The sequence below is a fragment of the Podarcis muralis genome, chromosome 2 (genome assembly GCF_964188315.1).
Source record: "Podarcis muralis chromosome 2, rPodMur119.hap1.1, whole genome shotgun sequence".
Lineage (NCBI taxonomy): Eukaryota > Metazoa > Chordata > Lepidosauria > Squamata > Lacertidae > Podarcis > Podarcis muralis.
The window spans coordinates 57881846-57907754 of NC_135656.1; the positions used below are offsets into that span (position 1 = coordinate 57881846).

Consider the following 25909-nt stretch of genomic DNA (forward strand, 5'->3'; position numbering starts at 1 on the left):
GAGCTCCAAAACAGGGGTGCAGCTGGGTAATTTTAGACTCAAAGTTGTAATCTAACCCTGCTGCCTCTGGGGTCTCCGGCCTTACACTCCCCTTCTTTAGGTGGTATTGCTTCATATTCTTCAAAATATCTGGCAATACAGTCCTGCTGGATTGGGGTGGGTGGGCTTTTAATGACTATGTAAGACAGGGGTCAGCAAACTTTTTCAGCCATGGTCTGGTCCACCATCCCTCAGACCATGTGGTGGGCTGGACTATATTTTGAAAGGAAAAAAATGAACAAATTCCTATGCCCCACAAATAACCCAGAGATGCATTTTAAATAAAAGCACACATTCTACTCATATAGAAACACGCTGATTCCCGGACCATCTGTGGGCCAGATTTAGAAGGCGATTGGACCGCATCTGGCCCCCAGGCCTTAGGTTGCCTACCCCTGGTGTAAGACCTCTCCCCCAAGCTGGTTAACTGAAAATGTTCCCTTTAAAACTTCACTGTGACCAGTTATCATTTGGGGAAATACGAAGTCATATGGATGTTCTTTCCTCAACCAGACAGTTCACATTAATCATTCTGAGGGGCCTTGTTTGGCCTTGTTCACTAGTGTTATGGTAGCTGCCATAAATCAGCACCACCTGGGCACAATTCCAAGCAGAAGCTGCTTGTTCAGAAGGAAGTTGTAGCATGGTGTTGCCCATTTTAATTACCCCAGCTAATCCATTCAGGGCAGGCCCCACTAGGATTGTGGTACAGTTTCTACTGCAAAGTAGCTCCACAGGGCTGGCTCACACATTCCATTAGTAACTGATAGTTATCAGGATCTCATAAGCAGTTTGACTTGTGGGTACTTACCCAGGCCACTGTCTCTTAGAGCTGGCTGTCCATGCTTGCTCAGGAGGTATCCATGTGATCCTGGCTACTCATGTGCTCCAAACATCCACACTGGGCTAAGTTCAGGGTGCTGGTACTGCTATATAAAGCGTTATACAGCTCAGTACCCGAGTACCTAAAAGATTGCCTTTTCCCTTCCATACCCAACTGATCACTGCACTCTGCAGGTGAGAACTGTTAAGTATAATTGACTTAATTGACACTGAAATGAGAACACCTGTATATTAATGAAGTTCTAAAATGAAAAATAGCTACCGGTAAATGTGTGTTGGTGAAAAGGTTTAACTTGGTGCCCCCCCCCCCGCCAAAATGGGGCTATATTAAAGACAAGGAGAGTACTCTGAGCTCTTGCTGAGTTAATTATTAACTGATGGTTGTTCTCTGGTAGCTAACATGTGAGTGAACCTTTGATCATGTGATGAAGGTATTGAGTTGCGAATCTCTATTTTGAAGGGAGTTGCCTTTGAGTCCTTTTCTCCCAAACTCCATGGAGTGAAGATGTAAATGAAGCTCTCCTGAAGGGAGCCAATGCAGGCTGGAATGCAGGTGGTGGAGAGGAGAAAGAGAGACCTTTGCTTATAGGTCTGTTTGAATTATTTCATATTTTGTATGAAATACAAAAAATGCTGAGCCTGTGCTGGGCAGCACAAAATATTGTATGGATATTGTATGCTAGTAAAATTTGAAAAATATTTTCATGGGTCTGGACAAAGCTTCATTTCCAAAAGGAGTCAATTTTATTGCATCTAGTCACTTCAGACTGCACAATATCTGCAACAAGGACATCCCTACAGATGCAATCTGATCAGGAGGTTCATTCTGTGTGATTTTAGAATTGTGCCTTCACCTGCGCTTTGGAGATCCTGATATGAGGTTTTAGCTGTTGGCCTCCATGTTGTGTCAGGAGTGAACCAAGGATGAGTTTGGCTAATGTGAAAGACCCTGGCTTGACCTTAGGTATAGTATTGCCATTGGTTTTTCTATGCTTGATCTTTTTGCCAGCATCGAGGATCCAGAAAGTTCGTCTGACTCACTAGAAAGCCAACATGCAATAATTCTAATAAGATAAAATGACTGGAAAACAAAAGGTTAGCTGGGGCAGACTTTTGGCATCTAAAAGCCCCTGCATCTGAAGACAAATTTCCTCCATCAATCACAAAATCCACAAAAATGTAGATGCAGATCAGCAGAACAATAGCATCTGTAGGTAAAACAGCATGACTCACTAGAAAGCTGTTTGCCACAGTCATTGTTCTTAATAGGCAAATCCATTCAGGAGGACTGTCCACTATGTAAACATCCTGGATGAGTCACCCTTATTGTGGACATGTCCCAATCTACTTCTTACCTTTAAGACTGGAACCCTTCCCCTATGCGCAAGCACACCTACCTGGATTTTGCCCCCTTCTCATTGGTTATCATGCCAACTCACTGAGACACACTTTTGAATCCCCTGCAAACCCTTGCAAGCCCAGATTTTAACCTTGCTCTGTGTGTGTGTCATCTCCATGGCTTCTGTCTCTATATGCCATCTTTCTGGAGATCCCCTCTGGGTTTCCTCTCTTGCACCCCAGGAACTCCTTCAAACTTGCCGCTGGACTTCGAACCTAAAGCTCAGTGAAGGGTCTGTGCCTGTGACCCTGTTTTACTAATAAAGACCTGAAATCTCTTTGGCCATAGACTCCTGAGCAAAATGCCCGGGTCACTCACAGCTCTTTTGTTGTCTACACTCGCATGGTGTCAGGAATACTTTAGCCAGAATGGAAAATGAGTGAGGTCCCAACTAAAGAAGAATGGCAACTTAAGGTGATGGAATATGCGCAGCTTGCAGACCTAACATATAGAATAAGAGAGAAAGAAGAATACTGTATTGGAAAAAAGAAGATTGGAAAATGTTTATTAAATATATGGAGGGGAATTGTGTACACTTGAAAACGTCGCAAGCATTAAGATAAATACAACAGTGTAAATAAGTTTTGATGGATGTAATAATGGAATACTGAATGGTTTAGTTTATGTAAAATATGCAGGGATATATGGTATGCAAAATGAACCATTGTTACATTGCTTCAGGATGTTTTATGGGAAGCAATTAACAAATGAAAATAAATGTATGAATGAAGGAATGAATAAAAAGTTGTCTATGTGGTATGGGAGTGAGCCATGAGAGAGCAGATTTGGGGCAGCAGCTTCATAACAAGGGTAATGAATGAATTGGGCCTTTTTATTAATTTGCTCGAGCCATTCTGGATGTAGCAACACAGTTGGCTTAGTTAGCAAGTGAAGGGGAAAGGGAACTTTGGGATCACTTCATTTTGCAAATTTTTTTATATTCATCTGAACAAGCTGAGTTTTTCAGCAGATTCTGGCAAGTGTAACCAGTCACAACTCCTTTGACAAAGGACCATTTTTTAGGGGCTGAAGTCAACGCAAGTTGGTTTCTTCAGCTTTTTTGGCAAGCCGAGTCAGGTTTACGAAATTTCTGTCAGGAGTCCAAACTGCAGCCTGACTCATCTCCGTTTCTAAAGTTCTGTTAAGATATGGCAGCTCACATTTTCAAACCAATACTGCATTTGAGTGCATAAATCAGGGTCCTGTGACTAATTCTCTTGTCAGGCAGAGCAGTCCAAACCTCCTTATGCTGGGCTGGGCGAGGTGTTCCTCTACTCAGCTCTGCTGGCTGAACTTGCAGATGAGAGGCCTATTGGCAGTTTCCCCACCAGCAGGAAGCTCCAAAACAGGATGTTCTGAGGACAGAAAGGGAGCAGGGATGAGCCGGCCCAGGATCCTGAGCTCGTCTCACTCCTACAACAGCCATCATACCATGACCTTGGCTCTAATTAGGAGTGAATCTGTCCAAAGTTTAAACTTCATTGCATGAACATTTTAACTAGGGCCTCACCTACAGAAATTTGCCTCTCCGCAGAATCACTCAACTGTGTTATTCCTGCAATTTACCAAAAAGCCAACTAGGAGTGATTCTAAAATGCAAACAAGTTACTTATCAGGGTAACAATGAGGAAGTTCCATACAAACTAGAGAAGCAAAAGTTAATGCTGATGCTATCTTTAAATTGCCCTGACTCTGGGATAACTGACTCTGAAAGTTTGTGACACCCAGTAGCACCACATATGAGGCAAGAGCTGACTGCATGACCCTCAGGTTGGAAACTTGCATGTTGAGCATAGAGAGCCAAATAGATCCTCTGCTACTGGTTTAGAATTCAACAGATGGACAACACTACACTACAAAAAAAAAAAATGCCTGATTGAGCTCTTGAATGGATTATCCCTTAAAAACTGGGTACATCACGCTGCCCAACTGATGGGCAAATATGACCTCTCAGTGACCGAGATCAAAGAACTTCCCTTATATTCACAGATAAATATTTTTAAACAAACTGTAAGGGCAGTGGCAATTAAAAACGACCTAAACTTTATGTACACATCCACATGCACTCCATTATATTTTAAACATAGAGAGGCCCATGAACAAACACTTTATTTTAATGAACTGACTTTTGTACAGCTTCGGAAAGCTTTTACAGAGTTACGATTAAATACAATAAACTCTGATAATAGAGATGGGAGACACAGAGGCATACCAACAAACAAACGTGTTTGCATTAGGGGATGTCCTGAAGTAGAGGACCTTATGCATTATATCTTACGCTGCTCCTTATATAATGAAGCAAGAGAATGATTTTTAGCACCTATAATGACAAGGTCCCCTGGCCAGAACCCCTCTGACATGATTTTATATCTCCTCGCAGACATAGATAAGTATGTGACCTGGCGTGTAGCACTCTTTGCAACTGCCACTAGGAAAATTATATAGCAAATTATATAGCCAAGACAGCCACCAACTGTAAAGGAGATGAATTTATTTGACCCTACCTACATCAAGCTATATTCTCTCTTTATCACCAAACTCCGAATATAATTGTACATTGTATTAATTAACATTATTTTTAATATATTAGTGGCCATGTGGTGATTTTAGCCTATAAATTTTATTGTTTAAAGTCTTAGCCTGTATATTAAGGTACTTCTATAACTCTATTTAGAGTAGGTAATGTCTTGATAATATACCGGTAAATGTTTTAAGTTTTTTGTATTAACCCAGCATATTTCCCTTTAACTGTTGAATGATTCTGTGTACATTGCGGCAGCCTTTGGTTATGTGCAATAAAACTAACTGACTGACTGACTGACTGACTGACTGCGTGACCCAAACAAATTATGTTAATGGACCTCACTGCCTCTCATATTTTGTACTACCTGCTATGATTCCTGCTGGTACCTCTTTTTAGTCTTGAGTTTTGTTTTCATGTGAATCCTAAATCTCAGGCTCTTTGATCACCTTGGAAAGACTTCCTTTGTTTAATCAGATTAAATACTTTGTTAAGAATTAAATCTGATGGGATGCTTTGCTGTAGCCCTGTGTGTGGCTTCTTTAATTATATCTGATAGTCTTGATATCAGTGTGAGATCCGTGTAAAAAAAAAAAGTGGCAAGCTGTTGGTCTGGGAAAGTGACATTTGCTTACCAGCCTTAGTCACGTAATATGGGCCAGGGCTGCAAAACGTTTTATCCTTGGCACAGTCAATATCCCTTGACTCCAGGGTCTATTTTTAAATTTGCACTTTCATAAAATTGAACTGAAGTCTCTTACGCTTGGCTGGTTGGCATCAAAAAAACAGCAGCAGAATTGCAAATTATTTTCAGTACTCACCTCCTTGACAATTACTTCTAACGTCTTCAGACATTATTTGTGTTTGGCAATACCTATGGAGGAAAGGAAACAGTTGTATGTGAAGAAGCAATATCTTTCATCCGGCTGTGAAGTCACTCTCAAGGACACTAATGACACTGTCTGAATGGTATACGAACCCTCCCTTCCTCTTGTGTCATCAGCACTATAATAAATTTTAGCCCATCTGTTTCAGCAACAGTTCATAGGAAATATACAAAGCACACTGAAATGCTGTATTGCTGTAACATCAAATATGCAGTTCATACAGAGCAGGACTGTGGCACCAAATTTAATCACATTTTAGTCAGCACTAAAGCAATGGGTGTGACCTTTGCGCATTACTATCTGGCATCAATTGCAAGTTTGTTTTTTTAAAAAACAACAACAAAACATTTAATTCTTTTGTGTGGGGCCCAATGAGGTGCTGGGGCATTCAAACCATCAATGACCCAGGAGAAAAAGTTGTGTGAGCATTGTAGAAAAACTGTTGTACATGGGCAAAGTTGGGTGTTATAAAGAGATGTTTGTGAAAAGCAATATGATGAGCTTATTGGAGCCTGGAGATTGTGTGAAGCAGCACTGCTTGGGCTGGATGGATCTCTATAAATATGGTCCATAAATAGCAACACCCTAGTGGTCCTGGGCCCTAAGGAAGTTAGATTGGCTTCAACCAGAGCCAGGGCCTTTTCAACTCTGGCTCCGGCCTGGTGGAACGCTCTGCCTCATGAGACCAGGGCCCTGCAGGATCTGATTTCTTTCCGCAGGGCCTGTAAGACAGAGTTGTTCCACCTGGCCTTTGGCTTGGAGCCAATTTGATTCCCTCCCTCCCGCCCGCCCGCCCTCTCTTTCTTTTTTCTTTTCCTTCTCCTGCGATGAGGCTACTTTTAAATATTTTAATGTTTCAATATTTTAATGTTGTATTTTAATTTTGTTTTTAAGTTGTATTCATTCAACTTGTTTTTATTATTGCTTGTTAGCAGCCCTGAGCCCAGCCTTGGCTGGGGAGGGCGGGGTATAAATAAAAAATATTATTATTATTATTCCCTCAATTAGCACAGTTGCAAACACACAGGTGATCACAAAGACACCATCCATTTCCATGACTTCTTTCCCTTCGTTTGGGATGAAACTAACCCCTGCCCTAAAAGTATGAATCTCCAGATTTGAAACAATCATCAGAATAGTGGACCTGGGGTCCTTTACGAAGAAGAGTGGGATATACATTTCATAAATAAATGAAATGAATACCGGTAACTCTTACTTTGTTAGCTAACTTGCACCATATTTATTTCTGTTGAACATCTCTTGCAAGACTACGTATTCCTACCCCTGACATGTTTGTTAATGATAACATTACTAGACTCCTGGTGGGCTGAAAGGTAGACTGTAGTACATATACAAAAATAAAAATAAAAGTAAAAGTAAATGAATGATTCAATAAATACTTCAGTTGGGCCCTCTCAGTTACTTCACGGAGAGCCCCTGCCTACAATCAATAAAATTCATATTTTCTGTCTGGAAATAAAAAAAGGTATATTTTCATACAACTTCCCTGACAAGACTCTATTTTGGGAGAAAGATGGAGAATGTTCTTAATATGTGAACAGGCCCTATAATTGTGCATTGCCAGAATCCTGTGTCCTCATGCAGCATCCTAAGAACAGCCACAATTCTGCTGGCACAGTAAAGGCTGTGTGTGAGACAGAGAAAAAGAGACAGTCAGACAGAGAGACTTTGTGTTGCTTATAAGAAGCCAGGAGCTGTACGTATCTCAGTTATATTTTGCTAAATTGTGCATCTATGCAGTCTCATGTTTAATACTGGCGAAAGGATCTCTCAGGTAGGAGTTATGGGAAATACTTTAATGAGCTGTTGTCAGTTAAAATATTCAGGACTGTGCTGGGTGGATTGTTAATCTGGGTATAAAGCAGCTCTTTAATAAGCTTGGGTGTGTGTGGTTCCCACACTTGAGAAGACGCACTGTATGTTCTTCCTGGTGCTAGAGCCTCTGAAAAGGAGGGTAGAATTAAGCCATAAATTACGTAGTTACTCTTGTCAGATACTTACATGGACACTTCAACTTTATGTTTGAGATCTTAATCTGAATCATATTTTTCATTCATTAATTAATTAATTCCAACAATTCATATACCACTTGACTAGGCAGTATACAGGAGATTGAAATGAGTTTAAAAATGAGTTAAAACTGTAAAATCTGAAATAAAATAAAACAGTTGTCAGGAGCTGTAGTCCAGGGGTCAGCAAACTTTTTCAGCAGGGGGCCGGTCCACTGTCCCTCAGACCTTTTGGGGGGGCCAGACTATATTTTTTTTGGGGGGGGGGAATGAACGAATTCCTATGACCCACAAATAACCCAGAGATGCATTTTAAATAAAAGGACATATTCTCCTTATGTAAAAACATGCTGATTCCCAGACTGTCCGCAGGCTGAATTTAGAAGGCAATTGCCCCAGATCCGGGCCCCGGGCCTTAGTTTGCCTACCCATGCTGTAGTCAGTAATAATAAAAACCCCTGATCAGTGAAGTTAAGTATTTATTCAAAGAAACAAAAACAGCACAGACCTAGTAATCAGAACAACTCTTCCCAGTAGGTCTTGCTCCAGTGAGGCAGTTGTGAGGACTGAAGACCCCTGCCTTCCCACCGCTCTCTAAGGTTCCTCCTCCGGTTCCTTCGCCAACAGTCTAAGGCTCCTTTGTCTTGTCTCTCTTCACTCCGCTCTCTTCACTTCTCTGCATGTTCTGGGAGACATGGGAAGAGGGGAGCTGGTTGCAGGAAGAGTAGGAGACTTCCTAGATTCTTCTGCAGCCTCCCTCATCTCTATCTTCTCACCCCCACTCCTCTCCTTCCTCTGAGTCTGGACTGCTCTCTGCCAGAGCCTCTTCTTGCTCACTGTTGCCTCTTCAGCTTTGACACGTCCTCCTCCAAGTCTGTTCCCTCTTCTCCCTCTGACCACTCACCATCGACCTACTAACAATCCCCTGGCTCTGAGCCTTCCTCCCTTCAGAGTTCCCTTGGGGGTTCCCCCAGCTGGTGCCTCCCATCGCTCCTCTGCATCCAGTCAGTCCATGACAGTAGTGAACTCGTGTTGAGTTATGAGACCCAAAGGGTCTCCAAGCAGCCTATATTGGTCCAAATATATATGCATAAATACATTATACTATAGAAAAGGAGGAGGGAGATCATAGAGGACATTAATATTTCATACAGAGAAAACAAAAACAAAAAATACCAGCATAAGCTCCCTCAGAACAGTGACAGAAAACATTAGCAGCATGCAAACAATAAACAATGGTTTCTCTGCTTATCTTACTGGGCTGTATAATAAAATTGCAATGCTGTTGTCATGCTGCAGTTTATGTGGCCTCCAATAGCGTGGAGACAAAACAGCAAGCAGGTGACCGAGCAAGGAGGGCAGGGGGCAGGGGGCCAAGGCAAACTGTTTAAAGGAGGGTGGGAGGTGCTTCCAAAAACCATTCTCAGATGTGCCTGCCCCTCTCCTTTAAAATAGAGTGGGGTGTGCTGGGAGAGGGAGTTGGTCAAGTGTAAAGGGAGCAGTGGTTGGCTAGGTGTGTGGGAAGCAGACTGGCAGGTAAGTGGGGTTGGTGAACAGAACAAGCAGGAGTAACAGCCCCGAGTACATAAAAAGAACATAAGTAAAGCCCTTCTTTAGCAGGCCCAAGGCCCATCTGGTTTGGCATCCTGTTCTCTCGTTGATGAACCAGATACAGGTGGGAAGCCCACAAACAGGACATTAACACAATAGCAGTTTTCCCACCCATGTCCTCCCCTCCTGCAACTGATATTCAGAAGCATATCGCTTCTGATACTGGAGGTTGTATACAGACATCATGACTAGTCTCCATTTATAGTTTTACTGTCCATGAATTCGCCTGAGCCCCATTTAAAGTTGCCCAAATTGGTGGCAAATTCAATAGCTTAACAATGCACTATGTTTCTAGATTAACTATACAGAAAGTGAGGATTGTAACAGTGGATTCTGGTGCCACAGTATGGTCTGTATTTTTACCTCATATTACCTCATATTCCTGTTCAGAAGGCTCAACCAGACAGTGCATGCAGGTGTGTATAACATAAGCCTAACAACCTACAATAAATAAGAAAAGCCACTTCCGTAGGGACAAGCGGGATTGGAAAAGGTTTGTGTATTTGTGTGTGAGAGGGGTATGTGAGAGGGGCGGGGAAGAGAATGCAACTCTTTATTTGCACATTGTTTCCAGACAACATCTCTATTCTTCTTAGAGTGGGCAGACGAAACATTTAGACAACTGAGAGACAGGAGAATGTTCAACAACAAAATTCAAGGGGCAATTTTGAGAACTTGAGGGAAGAACATTTATTTCAGCTTTAGTCTAAGCTATCCTTTCACACATTGTTGACAGACAGGACAGCATGCTCAGGGGAAATACACCCCATAATAAGTGCTTGCTGCCACTACATCAAATCCTCCTTGCTGGGAGGAATGTACAAGCAAGGTCAGTGCTGCGGGCACCAGGGTAGAATCTTGCCCAAATCTGAAAAGAAAGCTCTAGTTGGTTAAAGCCAGTTAGAGAAGCATGGAGTGGGGCTGTTTGTCCTGGCATGGCGGCTCCTGTCCCTGTTCTTAGCTAGCTCTGCCTTTGACACACATCTGGCATTTTGGCCTTGGGCCCAGAATCCCAAGTAATTTTCCAAACCCTGCTCCCTGAGTAGGCGAGGGGGGGTGGGGGGGGAGAAGGAGGGAGATCAGTTTCCTTGTTAACAAAGGCCAACAACAGACAGAGCTTCCTGCTTAAATCTCAGTCCGTTACCCACCTCCTCCCTGTCATCTGTCTGCTCATAACTGCTGGAGGAGAATGCTGTAGCAAGTTCACCTGAGGGGGTGGGGGAGGAGGATAGAAGCAGAGCGGGAGAACTGATCTCTCGCAGCAGATAGCATCATCTTCCCTGTGAAATGAATGAGTCATCTCTGCAACACGCTTTGCCTCTGTCAGCCAGAGACACGGGGTCCCATTTCCCTGCCTGCGGAAGCAGCCCAAATGTGCATCAGCTTGACAGCACAACCCCCCTCCTTTTGAGCCACTTCTTTCATTTGTTTTTTAATGGTCGGCACCTTTTATTTTAATACACACACACACACACTTTCAATTATGTTTGCTCTTTTGGTCTGAACTAGTCACTTTAAAGGACAGATTATTTGTGCCTTTTATAGTACTGGCACCATACAGGGCCAGTAAAACAAAACACATTGTTTATTTAACTACACTAAAAAAGGGTGCATGCGAAATCTAGCTGAAGTTCTTTACTGCAGTGGCTGCAAAGCTCTTTGCAGCTCTTGGCTCAAGCTGCTTTGGAAAGACAAGAATGAAGGACGTTTTTCTCCCAGCTTGCGAGTGGGAGAAGAAGAATAACCCTCTGCCTCACCCTGCCACCAATTTCTATCCAGCCTCCCCCACCCACATAGGCAAATGTGGAAGGATGACTCAGCACACCAAAGCAAAATATATTGAGCTGTCTCAACTCCAGTGTGCCCCCCCCCAATCTTCTCCTTTTTCTGAGCAGCTGGTGAGGCCTGCAGAGCCAGGGGCAATGGACATTTGTTAGCTCCTGCATTTCCAAGCGTGAGAGTCCAAGGAAGAACATATGCCCTTGGCATGAAAAGTTCAAGTGAGCCCTGCTTGGCTGAGGTCACAGAACAGTGGAAGAGAAGGGGGCCGTGCCAATCAGCACTAAGTGACATGTGAATACCAGGAGATGAGATGGTGTTTAATGATGCCATTTCACAGTTTAGGGCTGGAGTGGGCAAAGATGGGTGGGGGGGCCCTCAGCAAGATCCATGAAAGTCCATGAAAACTAGTTGGCGGGGGGGGGGGGTCGTGAAAGAGTTTCAGTGGCCATTATTAGGCGAGCAAGGACTTTGCTAGACACATTAGATACAACATAGGAGCCAACTCCTAGGGGCCTTGGGGGCTTTGGACCCCAGAATAAAATGCTTGAGGGGGCCAGGCCTCCTAAAGTTGATGGGCATTGTTATTCAAATGGTGTGTGTGCACTGCGTCATGTAATTGATTATGTGAGCGGGGCTTATCTGGACCTCCACAATATCTTATTCAAATTGGCACCCCTGAGATACAAATATACTGTGAGTGAAGACTAGAGAAGAAAATGAGGTGCTAGACCAGGCTTCCTCAACCTCGGCCCTCCAGATGTTTTTGGCCTACAACTCCCATGATCCCTAGCTAGCAGGACCAGTGGTCAGGGATGGTGGGAATTGTAGTCCCAAAACATCTGGAGGGCCAAGGTTGAGGAAGCCTGTGCTAGACAATGTTGGTGGGAATGCCTGGTATCCCTCCTTATTACACTGAGTCGTTCTTGCTTAAAAGTCCACTCTTGAATAGTGTTATGGATGTTCAATATTTGTTAAGCTGATTGCTTGTTAACAGAGATGATTGGCTGATCTTTCTTCGATGGGAGAAAATAAATGACTCATTCATTAAAAAACCCCAAATCTATCTGCAAAATGGGGTCTGAGGGTGTGTGCTCAGCGGTATGTGTGTGAGAAAAGAAAGTGGTTGGTCATTTGAATTAGGACAAAGAGATAAGCAGAGAGAATTTAATGTTTGTAACTGGGGGAAGCAGGTGGGAAAGAGGTTGTGCCGTTGCTTTGTGAGATCTGAAGCAATGTTTTTAATAGGCCAGTCAAAATGTCACAAAATACTGGGTGTGAGCTTTCGAGTTACCCAAAACTCTTCATCAAGCCAGATGGTTTGGGCTTGACTGATGTTGATGCCATAAGGTCTGAAACTGATCATAGTCTCTGACGGAAAAAATAATTGGAAGCCAAGATCCAAGTTTGGGGCAAGTACTCTTTGGTGAGAGAACCCCAGCAGAGATTTAGCATGGCAAAACATGTAATGCTTCTGAATGTCAGTTGCTGGAAACTAAGGGAGAGGTTCTTGTATTTATGTTCTGCTCCCTGGTTTCACACAGGCATGTGGTTGGCCAATGGGAGAACAGAATGCTGGACCAGATGAGCCCTTGGACTGATCCAACAGGCTGTTTTTTTGTTTATGTTCTTAAGCAGCCCAGAAATGTTAGTGGATCATGTAATTATATACCTTAATCACTGGTGCCATTGGCCTTGGGGTGGAGTCAGGTACTATTCTATTCCTGTTTAAGAGAGACAATAAAGTTATTGCCTTGCTTCTTCACTGACATGTCTTGACCATCTTTCTTCACATCATTTGATCCTGCCCCTAGAGGTGAATGTTGTTTTCAATAGCTAAAATGGCTTCCAACAGAATAATGCTGACTGCTTGAGGCAATGCAGAGTCCCTTGACAGTGTTTTCTTTTTAGTGCCGATCTTTAAAGCTTACTGTGACTCATTCCCCATGCCAAAATAATGCTAATATGTATGTGACAGCAGAAAACATTCCCACATAGCAAACAGGCAGCGTTCATTGTATATTCTAAGAGCTCCTTTTCTAAGGCCATGCTGCTTTTCCCTTTGGACCCCTACTATACCTCTCTCAGAGGCTCATTGGCTGTGCTCCTAACTTACATTTGATCTTGTCAAGCAAAGGCAGGAAGTGTCAGGTTGCAATGTACATGTGTGACAGAGAAGAGGAACAGATGCCAACTGGAAAGGGAAAATATACGAAGCTGCTCTACAGCAAGTCATACTATTAGTCCATCTAGCTTAATATTGCCAACCCGAACTGGCAAAGGCTCCCAGCCCTATCTAGGGACACCAGGGATTGAATATGGAACCTTTCACATGCAAAGCATTTGCTCTGCTACTGAGAGAGGGTTTGAAATATACTCAGAGTCGCAAAGTGATTTCATGCTCTTTATTCAGCTCATAGTGGCGAGGAGGAATGAATGAATGTCCCCTCAGAGTATCTGCTTTATATACATTATTTACACAATGGGCTGCACATGATTGGCTAATTCCGGAATTCTACTGTAAGCCAATCAGGTTGTGGATTCACTTCTATCTGGAGCATGATTGGGTGGTTCCTGCCAACCAATCATACTGCTGCATTGTTATAGGACCAATCAGACTGCTGCAGTTTGGATCCTATTCAACTCAGTACATAACAGGGTTCTTCCCCTGTGTTGCTTGAGTGGGATGGTGGGTGTGCACAATGCATGTATCTGAGCTACTTGGCTTCCAAAGCAGAAACATTTGAGAATGGTCCCTTTCTTGAAAATGGTACTGTTTGAGCCTCCTCCCAGAAGAATCGATGACACAATTTCTCAGGATGCAGCCATGGGGTAATTAGCATCTTTGTTATTATTATTCCTTAGGTAGTGTATAGTTGTGGATCATTTGCAGGGAACCAGGTGCACAGAGGTACACTTAATACCCGGCGGAAGGGCCTTTATTTCTTAATGATCATTACAATTGGCTCTTGAGGAATCGCTGAGAACATTAGGAGAGGCAATCATGTTGGATAGCTGCTCTGGGGTGAATGGAGCTGAGTCTTATTAAATCTTAATGCGAGCTTTATTCCTGGGAAATGTATAAAGCAATTAGGTAGAAAATTCTCATGATTTAATTAGAAAAATGTCTGGGAAATGCTGTGCCACGTGACATTGCCGTTGTGGCCCGATCCTATTCTCAAGAGGGAAAGGCCAAATCTTGAAACACAATATCTGAAAAGGAGAGTGGAAATTTAACTACTCCTTCCAATAAAGTTGCAAGCTCATCAGATCCCATCCAGCCTTAAGATAGTAAGTAGGAGGCATTTTAGCACACCCACTTGAATATTCTTTCCCCAAAAATATTGGGGAATATTCTTTCCTTTCTCATTGCTATAGGCTACTAAGATGGCATCTTGGTGCCTTCGGGACCAGTTGAGTGGTCTATTTCTTCTCCTCACCTCACCCTCTTCATTCACAGTGATGATCTTACAACCACTCCCCAGCCATTCACAGTGCCAATTTGTGGTGGTATTTGGAAACTACAGGTCTCCTCCAAAGCAAGCAAAGGAGAAAGGAGCTGGTGGTACTATTGGGGAACTCCTGCATTAGGGAAAGAGACATGGCTCAGTGGTACAGCCAATATTTTGTATGCAGAAGGTCCCAGGTTCAGTCCCTGGCATGTCCAGGTAGGTCTGGGAAATTTCCCTGTCTGAAACCCTGGAAAGTCATTACGGACAGTACTGAGCAGTGGTCTGACTTCATATACATCAGTGCCTTGTGTTTCTGCCTGGTCTATATCATAATTTTCCCATGAAGCTAGAATATGGTTGCTGCTCTTTAAATCATAGGGAGGAATTCAACATCATCAGCACAAGCATTCCTTCTTGCCTGGCAGAATGACCCTCCCTCTCTCCCCACTGCACCCTGTTCTGGGGACTCTCCTGCTTCCCCCAGAGCCGATGGGAGGAGGAAGGGGAGGAGAGGGGAGCAAAGTCCCATTGCATTATCAGTGACACACTGTTGTTGGGGCTATGTAGGGGAGATGTTGCGGAGTGGTAAGATGTGAAAGAATCTGCAGTGATGGTGGTTGTGGGGAGAGAGGGTGGAACTGGATGGCCATAATCTCACACAGCATTAGGCATGTTTCAGTCTCTTGATCTAAATGTCCTTAAGCATCTCTATGGAGTCGCAGTCATAAATTTTGTAGGTCTTTTCAGCTCTATGATTTATGAACTGTTAATGAGGCCTCTCTAGTTCCTGGCCATACTTTTTACTGATTGTGTGGTGAAGCACCAGCCCTGCACAGATAGACCCCACAACAACTATATTTAACTGTAATGTCTCTCTTTTTGGAGTGTAATGAAAACTTTAAAGGCCAACACATTTTGTGTGGGCTAGGATCTAGACAACTGGAGTTTGGGGGCATGTCTTAATGTAGGGTGGCCATATTTCAAACAGTAAGAATACAGACAGAAAAGTTGTTGAGCTGTTTTTGGCAAAGTTGTTGGGTTTTGGGGGAAACTGGCCAAAGCAACACTGCCAGCGTGGGCTGCCATATGTCTGGATTTCCCCGGATCCCCCCCCCCTTTTCTGCTGATTTCCACCCGGACACTGCTGCCGACTGCAGTATTCTGGATATGTCCAGGAAATGCTAGACGTATGGCAACTCTACTTAATGGTCTTCTTATAGATTAAGCTCATCTCACCGATGGCATTTATATCTCAGTCTGTTTCTGCTCTGCGCTGTCAGCAAAAGAGAGATAAAAAGGTGGAAGATGACTGATTGCCGAGTCATCCTTTTCTTTTGCTCCACTTCCTATCACCTGCTACTACTACTACTGTTAATCCAGGAACTTTGAGTTCAGCCTAGAAAGGCAGAGGTATTTATTCTTCCTTGCAGGCAGTATTTCACGCTGTGCTGACAGACTGCAGCATGCAAGCTGTGTACTAAGATGCCATCTTCTGGAAGCTGACAGTTGCGAGTGAATTAATTGTGACAGGAGAAGAAACTCTGCAGACTGGCTAAGGCATCAGGAAGAAGTAAAGGGTTGTCTCCATGAGCTGTTGGTGCTCTTTTCCTTTTGTAGTGAATAAGCTGATCTTCATCTTAGACCACTTTAGCTTGTGGGTGATGAATCAGCATGAACACTAAGATTGCATGGACATGTAAACACAAATCAGGACTCAAAATGATTTTTCCTCTTGTGGTTTGAGCCCAGCTTCTCTCTGAATTTGTGACCCATTTGATAGACGCACTGGCCAATGAATCACATTCTGGCTCCTTATTCTTTTTACTCATGTTTCAGGCAATCTGTCCAATTTTTAATTTGTTTACTGTTATTAAATGTAATGTACCTTCACCCTCTTCTTCTATTTTCCTTTAAGGGCAGAATAAAATTTTGAAATGTTGACAAAAATTTCTTTGTAGAAGAAAGAGGAAGTTAGTAAGATCAGCAGTTCCCAACCAATCAGTGCTAGCCACCACTTATTTCTGCAAAAACCAGAAATTATGTTTCCCCCCTTGAACTTGATTTCAGGGAGTACGTCTTAGACTCATAGAATCATAAAGTTGGAAGGGGCCTTGAGGGTTCTGAACAAAGAATGGTGGATGCTTCCACTATGGGCTCACTGCTACAATGTGCACATTGAGATTAGGCACGGGGGAGTAATGCTATTCAATTCCAATTTAAAACATATCTAATTCTCACAATATACCTAATTCTCACTTTCCAAAAAAAATATGTGAACTGAAACACAGCCATCCTTTCAAATTTACACTTTCTGAATTATGCAGTGCAGTTCTCCAGCAAAGTAATGTGCATAAAAATGCATATACTAGGATAAGGTGTTTGTTATTGTATTAATTTGCAAAAATGTGTATTTTAGAAAAAAATTGTATTAAAAACTGCATATTAGGAGCAATTTGCACTAAATTGCTATTGAATTTTCACTTTAAAAAAAATCACAAACTGATATGGAAATGTGGACAACTGAACTTAAGAATGGGAAAATGAGAAAACATATTCAACTGTCCTTAATATAGAAACATCTTAAAATACAACGGAATGGCTAATGTGCAATCAATTTTCAAAAAGGATGGTTTAACTTCCTTTGGAAAAACCACTCTTCTCATCTCAGTGCCTCCAGGTGTCCTACTGCAGATGTCAGTAAATGAATAAATCTTATCCATCTACTCCCTATTGAACTAGCTAAGTTCTTTCAAGGCAGATAAGTACATAAGAGACACTACCAGACTATGCAGCATCTTAATACTCCCCCCCAGCCAATCTTGACCAAAGGGATTTGAAGTTCCAAAAGCAATGGAGCATCCATTGCCCATGAATTCTGCTGTGATCACATTCCACAATGCCTGGTACTGAATTAAAAGATGTAGCAAAATGCTCTTCTCTTTAAGAATGATATACAGTAGTACCTCCGGTTAAGTACTTAATTCGTTCTAGAGGTCCGTTCTTAACCTGAAACTGTTCCTAACCTGAAGCACCACTTTAGCTAATGGGGCCTCCTCCTGATGCTGATGCTGCTGCCGCGCCGCCGGAGCCCGATTACTGTTCTCATCCTGAAGGAAAGTTCTTAACCTGAAGCACTTTTTCTGGGTTAGCAGAGTCTGTAACCTGAAGCGTATGTAACCTGAAGCATATGTAACCCGAGGTACCACTGTTATGATTTGGGCCATTTCTATGGGCAGAATCACCAAGCAGATTCACAGCTATTTTGACAAGGCACTAGCAAAACTGAAATGTCTGCTCCCAGTTTTTTCAGACACGACAAATCCATTGTTTTGTGTTATGAGAACAAGTGACAGTGATCCTTGGACTCACATGCTCTCCCCCAACTTATACATTGTGGTCACAAGGAGATAAACAGAAGCTTCCACTCCACTTTAGATTAACCTCAGTTTGCCATGATGTCTAAATCCAGACAAATGGTGGTTAATTGATACTATAGTCTGTTGAAACAAGCTGACTTTAGACCATTATCCATGGAACTGAGCTGTTTCAGCTAGTCATAGTTATGATCCATCGTATTTTAGAGTTCAGAAAATACACTAAACCATGTTTAAGCAGAAGTGATCTTCCTGGAGGGGAGGAAGAGGACTCATGAGCCTAGGCTCACGGAGATTTGCTCTCATAACACTAAAACACTTGGTTTAGTGTTGTGTCTAAACTCAGCCAATCACAGGGAAAAGTTAATGTAATTCTTAAGCATATTTAAAACTTAATGCAGCAGGCAGAGGAAGCTGGTAGAAAGCCTGTTCAGATGAGTCACCTTATATATGTGAATAAATTACTAAGCAATTAGTGAGGAATATACTGTGAAAGATAATGACTTGGGTTAATAGATGCTGGCATGGCCAATTACAGAGGCACCTGACCCAGCAGCACACCAAAATGAGAAATTAACTTTGAGTCTCAATACCTGTCATAAGACATAGGCTTCTTGTTGTTATCTGACATTTCCACAAATTTCAACAAGTAAAATTCTGGTAATACCAGGAAGTAGAATTCCACAGTTGTTGCTAGCTAAAGATCTGTCTCAGGCACAGAGAACGTGGTACTCTCCAGATGTTGCTAGACTATAACTCCCAGCACCCCTGACCATTAGCTGTGCTGGCTAGAGCTGATAAACATCTGGGGGACACTACATTTCTTACCCCAGTTGCTATCTGCAACATGGTCAAAATACACACCTTTTTAAAAGTTTAATAGTAATCTCCTTCAAAATTATTACTTATTAAATTTGTATACCGTCCTTTATCTGTAGATTTCAGGGCAGTTCACAACATACATACAAGATAAAAGACACAACATACATAATAAAAACTAGAACAAAAACAACAACTTAATAACCCTTAAATATGGCTGCATTCAGACAGCTTTTTATTTTTCCTGATATTTCATTAGCGGATAATTTTATTTTATGTGATCTTTCACATGACAGAAAAGCCACTTCTCAATATCTAGTGGAATCTAGCAGACGTTTAGCATTTCTTTCCATAAGTACTAGAAAAATCCATTTGCAACTCCATTAATCCAGAAAATTATGGGTGTTTTGCATTGTATTCCTCCCGCAATTTTCATGGGTCACGCCACCACTGCTCACAGGGCAAAAATTGAGGTTGTATTCCAACATACAGTTACTTCATGGGGGAGCAGAACCACCCATGACATGTCCAGTAACATCCGCTCTTGGTGTTGGCAGTAACTGGAAACAGCAAACATACTGCGGTGGAGATGGTGGTGGGAAAGCAAAGGGAAGAGATGGAGGCTCAGCAAGTCTGACAAGGCCCATGAACTGCCTATAAGAAACAAAGATCCCTCCTTTGGCTCTCTGGTGGGGTCACACTCTGGTATTATGACACATACTGATTCACAGGAGCACAGAGGTGTGTGTGTGTGTGTGTGCAGTTCCACTCCTGAAACAGGACTTCCCCTTCCTCCCATTAAAGGTAAAGGTAAAGGTACCCCTGCCCGTACGGGCCAGTCTTGACAGACTCTAGGGTTGTGCGCCCATCTCACTCAAGAGGCCGGGGGCCAGCGCTGTCCGGAGACACTTCCAGGTCACGTGGCCAGCGTGACGAAGCCGCATCTGGCGAGCCAGCGCAGCACACGGAAACGCCGTTTACCTTCCCGCCAGTAAGCCTTCCCTATTTATCTACTTGCACCTGGGGGTGCTTTCGAACTGCTAGGTTGGCAGGCGCTGGGACCGAGCAACGGGAGCGCACCCCGCCGCGGGGATTCGAACCGCCAACCTTTCGATCGGCAAGCCCTAGGCGCTGAGGCTTTTACCCACAGTGCCACCCGCGTCCCCTTCCTCCCATTACATGCTCTCAAATCTGCTCCAACCCTCTAGAGCAGCTTTTGAAAGTGTGCCCAATAATTGAACCGGGGAAGAAGAAAGGAAAGAGGGCTTTTAAGATTCTGGTGAACTGCTAATGTGTCCTATCAAAGTTGGCACAGGGAATGCGGCCATGTTGACCAGCTCTGCCCCCAGTGCACACCCTCCTGCTTGTTTCACCCCTTCCATCTGCAAGTATATGTGGCCATATTCACACTACATATTTAAAGCACTAGGATACTGCTTTAAATAGTCATGGCTTCTCCCAAAGAATCCTGGGAGCTGTCGTTTGGTAAGGGTGCTGAGATTCGTTAGAAGACCCTTATTCCCCTCCCAGAGCTTCAATTCCTGGAGTTCCGCGTGTAGAGGGATTGATTGTTAAACCACCGTGTGATTTGTAGCTCTGTGGCAGCAGTAGGGTCTCCTAAAAACTCTCAGCACCCTAATGAAGCTACAGCTCTCAGAATTATTTAGGGGAGGACATGCCTGTTTAAGGCAGGATCATATATTAATTGCGTGGTGTGAATGTGGCCTGTGAAGTCTGCCTACAGACTTTTGTACCAAATGCATAGACGTGGAAGGAAGGGCTAAGAGCCTAAGAAGAGCCCTGTGTGACTTGAACTGATCAAATCCAACAGGCTGCCTCTCACAGTGATCATCTAGTTGCCTATGGGAAGGTCACAAGCTGGACATGAGGGCCAAAGCCCTCTCCCACAGTTGTTCTTCAGTAACTGGCACTGAGAGACCTACTACCTCAGATGCAGCAGATAATATACAGCCGTTGTGATAAGTAGCCATCCAAGTTGGTGGCCATTATTCCAACTGTCTGCAGGAGCAAATTCTGTCGTTTAACATCAACTGTATCCTGAATCGTTCATCATTTGGCATCTTTAGATTATGAGATCAGGAGAAAAAAATTCCTTTCAAATTTCTCTGCAGCATGTACAGCTTCTCTTCACTTTACTTGCCTTAAAAAACCACACACTAATGCTAAAAGGGGTGGCTCTGTGTTTTATGTGAGAATCCCATCCTATTTATACCCTTTGCATCAGCTCGGAAAAAGCATATTAAAATTAAATGCATTTCTGGCTATTGAAAAAACTAAAATCCCTTTGCCTTTCGAAAGACTTCCAAGAGGTAGACTCCTATATATTTGCAATATGTACCTATGGATATTGTTTAAAAAATACTTTTGGAAATTGCTCACTTATTTTCTGACGTTTGATTATCAGCTGAAGTCAGCCACAGTAAAATGAGAGAAGGTCCAGTGTTTATGGGTTGCTGCCACCTAAAGATGGGAAGTAATAAGGACACCCTGAAAAAAACCTTTAAATAGCTTTCTCTGCATTATATCATGTCTTCAACAACAAATGGCCAGTGGGGGGGGGGGGCCTTGCCATTGCAGTGAGGAATTGCCATAGCTTACTTATGCCTCTGCTGCCCGCCCCCCCCCCCCGCCCGAAAGCTGGAGCATAAGTGTGGACATGGCATAGCCTATGTGGGCAGCCTCAAATAAGAAGCCAGGAAGAGGAAGGGAAATGGGGTTAATTTGACACTGGGGGAGTTTTTAAGATGCAAGTAGGAAGGAACTAGAGAGACATGAAGAGAAATTTCTCTAGAACTGTGAATATTCCTTCTAGGTATGCAATTAGACAAGAGCTATTTTGCACCAGAGAATTGTCAAGGCTTCAGCTGTCTGGTGAAACAGAAGGCAACTGCTTTCCTCAAGCAGAAGTGGTTGGGCCTGAACTATTTTCTCACATGTGAAGCTTCTTCACAATATCACTCCCCACAACTGTTAGGTTTTTGAACTTTGAATTTGTCCGCTATTTCCCTCCACCATGTTTCACCCTATCCAGTAATCTTTGGTGCAGGTTGTGTCCCCAGTCTGCTCCCACCCTAACCACGATTACTAAAAGAACATAACAGATTTGTAATCATGTGCTATGATCTTTGGCAGAGGACCAATAATTTGGTTTTTAATAATAAATCTCCCTCCTTAAGGCTGTTCTATCTTCCAGTTAACATAAGTGGCACCAGGGGCTTGAACTGGGAATCCTGCAGCTGCTAATTCCACTATTTTTGTTTGCTGTGTTGCAGATTGGGCATGGCTTAAGCCCCAAGGCATAAATAGGGCCTTAGAAGCCTCTGGCTGATACTTCACCTTTTCCCTGAGCAAAACATCCCATGGCCTTCTTCCAATGCTGCCTTTCAGTTGAATTCCTATACCTTCTTTCTATCCATGCTGCTCTTTGCCTCAGATACTAATATGCCTGTATCCTGCATGTTTGTCATTTGTCATACTTACCCTTATGAAAGGTTCCCTGCTTAAACAACTCAGGGTCACACCCTTGACTCCTTTCATGTTTTCCTCTAAGCAGACATCAGTTGCTTGTTGAGTTCAGTTTGTCTTTTGTTGTCAGCCCAACCTGGCTGCTAACCATGTTCCCTATGGTTGACTTGGGCAGTATCTTTTGTGATAATCAGGAGCACACTTCTGGTTAAAAACTGCTTGGGGCCTGGCCCTTAAGAGTGCAAAGTGCATCATAATGCATTCTATAGCAGAGGCTATGTCTTTAAAAAGTAAAAATTAAATACTGATTTTAAAAGGTCAGTGCACAATATGGAGCTCTTAACAGCAGAAAGATGTTTCTGTCGGGAGGGGGAAGGTGGATTAAATATTTAATATTTAAGAATATGAAGAATTATACAGTAAAAGACCATGTGAAAGTTATGAAATTAGCCATTTCATAACTTTCTTGTGGTCTTTTACTGTATAATTTCTTAGACTATTATTTCCAAATCCCACACCCCATTGTAATATGTAAAATCAACAGCAGGTTGGTTTTAGGGGAAAGGCCTGCAGGTACTCCATTTTCAAATTATCAACTTGGTTTGCAAGTTGAACGATACAAGAGAGCAACAGAAGTTAGATAATTCACTGTTCAATTATATAAATTTGAAAGACTGGCTTAAATCACATGACTGTCCCAGTTAGGGATCGGATATGAGGTAACGGGCAGCACTATAAAGCACTGCTTTTTATTAAAGCTCAGAACCATAATGCTAAGCTTTGTACTTGGAAGTTGTGCAGTACACCTCAAGTCTGTATCTGGAACCAACTCTGATATACAAATCTTTTAATCTCTTCTCCAGGAATACACTGGAAATAATAGTTGCAGTAAATTTATATTCTGTGCAATCAGACTGTCCTGGTGAATTCTTTTTATCCACTGATTTTGTAGGGCAGCCTTCCTAACAGTTCACATTAGGACTTCCTAATAGGTCAGGTTAGGACTTCAGTAAAAAAAAAAACAACCATGCAGGATTTCATGTTTACAGTCATATAAATAGATCTGATAATGCTGTCACATGGGGAAAGATTAGTTTCATTTTCTTGGAATAAAGAGGAGCAGGCAAAGCTCATCTCTGCTGTGGTTATAACGCACCCTCTCCTGCTTTTGAAATTTATGTAATGGCAGTGCAGCCATAAGGTATTGGTTTCATCCAGCATAGATTAAATCTAAATCAAAGGCTACAACTACATTTCCAGATATAGAATCAGCTGTTTGTACAGTAAGAGGAAGTGGTAGACTACCAATCTTGCAGATATTAGGCTATTAACTAGCGTTTCCCAGTATGGGAAAATATTTGAATCGCTAAGCTCCAGAAAAGAGACTTGAGTATCGTCGGTCAGTTATTAAGGACACATTTGAGGAGGTGCTGAAATAGGAGCATAAGGTTAGAGAAGGATATGTAAGACAAGAAGGTTGGTGTCCATGACAGTCAAATACTCAGTGCCATAAGCTTATTCCGCAGAGTCCTGGTTTTGAACTGCAGCTTTGTTTCCTGGGGTAGACTCCTCTCGGGAAGTTTGCTACGTCACAGTTCCAAACTCCAGCTTAAGCAGAAAGACTACCTATTGAGTGCGAAGAGTTATTATTACAACACTAAGCATAGCTCTCTTGAATTTTTAAAGAGGCACAACACAGGAACTCTCCACTACAGTATTGTCTGTCCACAGTCATTGCATCCAAAGGAAGTGTTCAAACACACACAACAAAAACTGTTCCGCAAACAGTTGAAAAAGAACACTCCAAGGATAAGATTGCTTCTTTCTTTTGCTGACATTCTGCCTTACATGCAGAAACTCAACAGGCTGCTTTCTCCATTGCTTTTTCTTCATTTCACGCCTGCGAATGGAGCCTGGAGATAATTCAGAACCAATAAGGGAGGGTATACAAAAGATCCATTTATTTGGTGGATAGAACATTAATATATAGAAAAAGCTATAGCTAGAGTTTCTCTTACACCTTCTGGCCTTCCTCTTAGCCTATATTCCCGCAATTAATGAGAAGCAATTCTAAATCTTAAAAAAACCCACAAATCTAACCACAATCCACCCACTTTTTGGTCTAGCATTTATTAAGTCAATACTGATAATGCCAAGAAAGACTTATAGTTAAAATATACCAGTATTGTACAGCCAAATATTAATCCCAATTTAGTGACTATAATACAAGGAATCATAGAATTGGGAGGAACTCTGAGGATTGTCTAGTCCAGGGGTCTGCAAAGCAGGCATCTCAACAAATATGTATGCTTTAGTCTCACTAATAACAGCAGCATGCATGGGGCACCTGAAACTACTGTAGGAAAAATTAAATTAGACACACTTCAGTCATATTAACATTTTATTAGTGAGTTTCTTCCAGCACAGTCTTAGGAGTTACTATCCTTTTAAATGAGTTAGCAAGCCAACTCTGAGTGGAAAATAAAGTATGAAACACTGCCAACTCCCCCCGCAAAACACAGAAATAATGGCTAAATAACCTTAGGAACTGTCTGCTTTCTGGAAATAAATGCTTAACTTGCTAAATAAACTAAAACTGCCCCATGCTGAAGAAACCAAAGCAGCGGGAGAATAATTCCTTCGTCTCTTTCTTTGGCATTTCTACCTAAACCTGTTAACAAAGTCATTTTGTTAACAGGAGAGTGGCTGGTTTGGACAAAACACTAAATTAGTCCTTCCCCTTGTTCTCTGGTATGGCTGTGAGGGGGAGTTGGTTATCATAACTAGTGGTTATCATTAATGAATACAAAACAAGCTTGAACCCTAAACTGTGCTTAATCTAAAACAGAAGCTTTCAATTTCTTCCTCACCATCACACTGGAGAAGGAGAAGAGAGCACACAAGCCCAGGGGGAGTCTAGGCTCATTTTTAAAGCACTAAACCAGGGATAGAGAATGTGTGGTCCTCCAGACATTTTTGGACTCCCCAGCCAGCATGGCAAATGATCAGTGATGATTTGAGTTGTAGGCCAATAGCTGGAGGGCCACAGATTCACCGTCCTGAACTAAACCATAGTTTAGTGTTACGTCCAAACATAACCAGTGTCTGATTTCTCATTCTATAAATACTGACAAGGTACTCCAAGAGAAGACTGTAAAAACCTAAAGGGAAAAAGGATGATCATATCACATTAAAAACAACAACAACACTGGGCTGGAACATGAATTGCCAATACAGGCGTCTACTGATGCTTATCACGTTTGTTATACCCCATGTATCAAGCCTCTGCTTTGCTGCCAGTTGGGGATCCATGAAAGTTCCCCACATGTGAAATTAATTTCTTAATGCCTTGTGTGGAGCAGTCCTGAAATTGGGGCCATAGGGTGTGAAGAATAGGGGCATGTGCTAAAAACCAAAACAAAGCCTTACATAATGCTTCTTAAAGCATTAGCCTATTCATTTTAATTCTTAATACCTCTCCCCTACTGTTACAGCTCAGAATGAGACTGATAAGGCGTTCCTGCACCATTAAACAACATATCTTGACAGGATAGCGTCTTTCTTCACTAGTTACATGACAGGCCTAGTCTCCAAAATGCTCTTGTCGTCACACCACTATTTTAAAACCCTAGAAAAATGTTTAGGTCACAAGGTGGAAACCTTTAGCTG

General features: G+C 42.5%; 1 long non-coding RNA gene across 1 annotated transcript; it reads right to left on the reverse strand.

The window, feature by feature from the left end:
- Nucleotides 1-2884: 2884 nt before the first annotated feature.
- On the reverse strand, nucleotides 2885-6991 carry LOC114592739 (uncharacterized). Its single transcript, XR_003705522.2, has 3 exons — nucleotides 6906-6991; nucleotides 5624-5676; nucleotides 2885-3636 (listed from the first exon to the last, which is right to left on the reverse strand). It is a non-coding gene; the product is annotated as an uncharacterized LOC114592739 (long non-coding RNA).
- Between the last annotated feature and the right edge of the window lie 18918 nt (nucleotides 6992-25909).